The sequence below is a fragment of the Asparagus officinalis genome, chromosome 5 (genome assembly GCF_001876935.1).
Source record: "Asparagus officinalis chromosome 5, Aspof.V1, whole genome shotgun sequence".
NCBI lineage: Eukaryota > Viridiplantae > Streptophyta > Magnoliopsida > Asparagales > Asparagaceae > Asparagus > Asparagus officinalis.
Window position 1 is genome coordinate 9,234,073 of NC_033798.1, and position 4,443 is coordinate 9,238,515.

The following is a 4,443-nucleotide window of genomic DNA, read 5'->3' on the forward strand; positions in this document are numbered from 1 at the left end:
GGCATTGGAGATGATTTGAAGACTCAAATATGCAACTATCTTAATTTTTCAGAGGGGGTTGTTACCAGTGAGATATCTTGGTGTCCCTCTTGTCTCTAAGAGGCTTTCATGGCTGGATTGTTCTCCTCTTATAAACAAGGTATCAGACTAATTTCAAAACTGTCAAAACAACAGAACTCTATCTTATGCAGGAAGATTGTAGGTGATTTAGTCAATTATCCTGGGAATTCAAATTTTCTGGGCAAGCAATTATATGCTACCTATTAAAGTTCTAGAAAAGATTGAAAACATATGTGCTGGTTTTCTCTAGGGACATAAAATACATTTGGTGTCCTGGTTATCTATCTGTTAGGACTTGAAGAATGGTGGATTGGGAGTATATTCGGCAAAATTATGGAATTATGCATCTGTGGCTAAGCTCCTTTGGATGATACATCTCATAAAGGACATTCTTTGGATTAAATGAGTGCACGTCAACTATTTGAGGCAATCAAATATTTGGCAAGTTCAACCTAAAGAGAATGATTCATGGATGTGGAAGCAAATGCTAAGGGTAAGAGATATAATGAGAATAAAATTTGGAAATGTTGATAACCTGTTGAACATTCTCAATGGCTGCTGTGATAATGGAAACATCAGTATATCTTCTATATACAGGAAGATCAATCAGCAAGCACCAGCACTTGTATTCTCTGAAACTATTTGGGGGGATGGCATTATCCTAAGCATTCATTTATCCTATGGCTTTCCTCTCTATCCAGGCTTCTAACACAAGAAAGGTTGTGTAGATTGGGAATACTAAACACTAATCAATGTGTTCTGAGCTCAAGCAGCCGGCAATTGGAAACCTGTCATCATCTCTACTTTGAATGTCAATATTCATCAGAAGTATGGAACAAAGTTATGGACTGGCTTGGATTTAACTAGAGGTCATGTAGTTGGAATCGGCTCGTAAACTGGTACAATATGAACTTGAGAGGGAATGGATTTAAGAAGAAATTAAAGAGGATGGCTTTGTTGACTTCAGTGTACATGATATGCCAGGAAAGGAATATCAGAATTTTTCAGCAAAAAGCTTGAGAACCTGACATATTGTTCCGTACAGTGAAGTTCATCATTTACTCAAAAATTTTGAATGAGAATGTTCCAATACACGTAAGGGAGTACTTAGAGGGATTGTTTTGAGTAGCATGAGTGTTTTTACTAGGCTCGATCTGTAATTTGTGATGTACTTCTTAACTGCTTACTTGGTAAATGAATAAAATCTTTTTTCATTGACCAAAAAAAAAAGTCTTTAACTGAGAAAAAAGAAAGTGGGGGTCCTAGCTAGTACAGAGATTAAATTGTTCTTTCAACAAGTATTCCATTTCTATTTAAAGAGTGCCAGGTGACTAACCTCTAAAGAAATGAATGTCCCATAAGTCAGCATCATTGCTTTAGTCATAGATTAATACTTTCCATATATATAAGAGGATAAGAACCATTATTAATTAATTAAATTATAGAGATCAGAGAGAAAGTAGACTTGCTACCACTTATAAATATGGACGTTAGGTCCTGGGATTGAGTTATCATCACAACTATCTACCATTGGCATCATGGTACTCTCTCTCTCCCTCAAAAGCATGCTAATCAAGATTATGATCTAGTTGATGTGATTATATAATTTCCTCGTATTAATTTATTCTCAATTTTCATATTGTTGTTGCAGGCGTACTATTACATATTACCATCGGTATCTCCCTCTCTATATCTTATTATTTCTTTGCATGGCAACTATCTTGATATGTACTATAATCTTGTTTCCATGCAGAATCAAATTGTAAACTCTCGCGGCGCCACTCTTTATTGCGGCAACAATGATGGTGGTGATTATGCTAACTACGTAATCAATAAAACATATGAGATGATGTCGACAGGACAAATCGAGCACATTAATTTCCAGCATAACGTAGGAGGACGCGTTAACGTCCAGGTGAATGGAGGAGGAGGAGGCGGTGGTGGTGGTGGAGGAGGAGATGGTTGTGGAGGAGGACGCGGCGGTGACCAAAGAGTCTTTATTGGGGGGAATTACTGATCTACGAAGGAAAATGATTGAGTAAAAGGGTTGCTTATCTGCTATTTGTTTGTGCTGATGAATACTGACTAGTGTGTTGCATTGTGGTAATTATTAGCATGATTTCGGAATAAATTGAGGTGAGAAAATAAGCTTGTTACGGTCATGACTTCTTCTGAACCACTTTTGGGAATTGTCAAGTGTGATGTTTGTCTCCTAAATTTATGTAACTAATCGGGATGGCTTTGGAATAAAACTGACGTGAGAAAATCAGCTCTGGTTTTGCAACAAATTAAACTGACGTGAGAAAACGAGCTCGTTGCTCTTTCACTTCTTCTGTACTATCCTCCCTCGGAGATTGTGTACATATTATGTGGATATTGTGCTAGTGTCTTATCTTGCTTCCCTACAAAAAGTTTTTTTTTTTTTTACTGCTAGAGTGTACATTGATGGGCTTAGATAGTAAGCCTAAGGATTTAAGTAATGCATGGTTAACTATTTTCTCACGGTGGATGAGCCAAACAATTCGGCACTTATTCATTGGATCTCACATCTTATAATCGCACCAATGAGCATGTCAAAGTCCGTCTTTGGCAATGTGCAAACCATGCGGACAAGAAGCTTTTATTTCTTTATTAGAGAAAATACCGTTCGCGCCTATTGTTAAATCTGGAATAATTAATATATATATATATAATAGCAAAAACTAAACAGAAAATTAAAGTACAGTAATTTCAATTTTCAACTCTGCTGCTGTGCGTTTGTAAAACGCTGTGCTTAAAGCATTATTTGGCCTACTCCGATGCAAGGATCTCAAGGCCAAATTGCTTCCAGGAACAGTAGTCCAGTACTCTGGTGTGCACCGACACAGTACTGTCAAGTTCTCATTGATCTATAAGGCAAAGATCTCCTCGATCTATCAGGCAAAGATCTCCTTGATCTCTCAGGCAAAAGATCTCCTCGATCTATCAGGCAAAAGATCTCCCCGATCTATCAGGCAAAATTCCAATAAGCACCAGCTATTTTACAATCTATATCTGTATATATTGATTGTTGTTTTTGGAATGAATTTTCCTTAAGGATTTGAGGTCTATTTATAGCGTTTGGGAAAATACTATGCACTAATAAAAAGGATTTGAGGTCTATTTATAGCGTTTGGGAAAATACTATGCACTAATAAAATAATATTAGTTACTATTTATGTAGGGCCCACACTCTTTATTTTTCAACAATTACAGCTGATTTCGGTGCAGAGAGATTTCAACCACGGTTTTATTTTCATTTTCAAAAAATGTGGGACCCAGCAATTTTGTTTTTATCCATTTTCAAAATATGTTAGGCAACACTTTTGACTTTAGTTTAATAAACTATATCCAACAATCCCCCACAAGTTTTTTAAACTAGTGTCGTGTAACGGTGCTGTCGTTTCAATCGTTGTGTATAAGGTAGATGTCGTAAGGACTTGAATCTCCCTTAGACCAACTGAATAAAAGATAGGTGCATGGTGTCGCAGAGACTTGAACCAGCACATGTCTAAAAATCCAGCGATCACACTAGATCAATCTTATTTGTGATAGTTTTTACTTTGAACCACACTTGTCTTTGCCTTTGCCTTGGCCTTGCCTTTGTCTTTGCACATTTATGGCCCTGTGCATGTCCTGGTTTCTGTTAGGGCTCTAGGTATCTTTCCACAAGGCACCATAGGAGATGGCCAAATCTCCACCCATGCATAGGTGAGTTCTTTAGGTATGTTTCCTATTAAACATCCCGCATCCGAAATGCTTTAAACTCATTAAGGCTTAAAAGCCACCCTCTCTCATGATAGGATTCTAAGTGAGTCCTTTAGGTGTGTTTCCTATCTAACACCCCACATCCGAAATATTTTGGACTCATTAAGGCTTAACAGCCATCCCCTTTACATGATAGGATTCTAAGTGAAAAGATCAAAGTTTTACTCGGGTAGTTCAGCCAGGTAAGGATAGTATTAGAGGTTGATCAAAGATCAATTAAGTATCTCGTTCCTTACAGAGCGCGTTACGCAACCCCGAAACCTTGCCATAGACACCGACTAATCCAAGAAAACTTGAATCCTTTCACTTGTAAATCTTACTTGACTTTTGAACTATTTCTAATCCAAGAAAACTTGAATCCTTTCACTTGTAAATCTTACTTGACTTTTGAACTATTTATCTTGTCAGTAGTAGCATAAGCTTTGAACTAATAACTTATCTTGTCAGTAGTAGCATAAGCTTTGAACTAATAACTTGATGTAAATGGTAAGTATTTATAAGACTACAAACTTTGCAAATCTTACTTGACTTTTGAGCCAATTATTTTATTATTAGTAGCATAAGCTTTGAACTAATAATTCAATAAACATGGTAAGT

At 36.7% G+C, this 4,443-nt stretch overlaps 1 long non-coding RNA gene across 1 annotated transcript; it reads left to right on the forward strand.

Moving 5' to 3' along the window:
- On the forward strand, positions 1,492-2,216 carry LOC109843396. Its single transcript, XR_002247665.1, has 3 exons — positions 1,492-1,601; positions 1,712-1,735; positions 1,814-2,216. It is a non-coding gene; the product is annotated as an uncharacterized LOC109843396 (long non-coding RNA).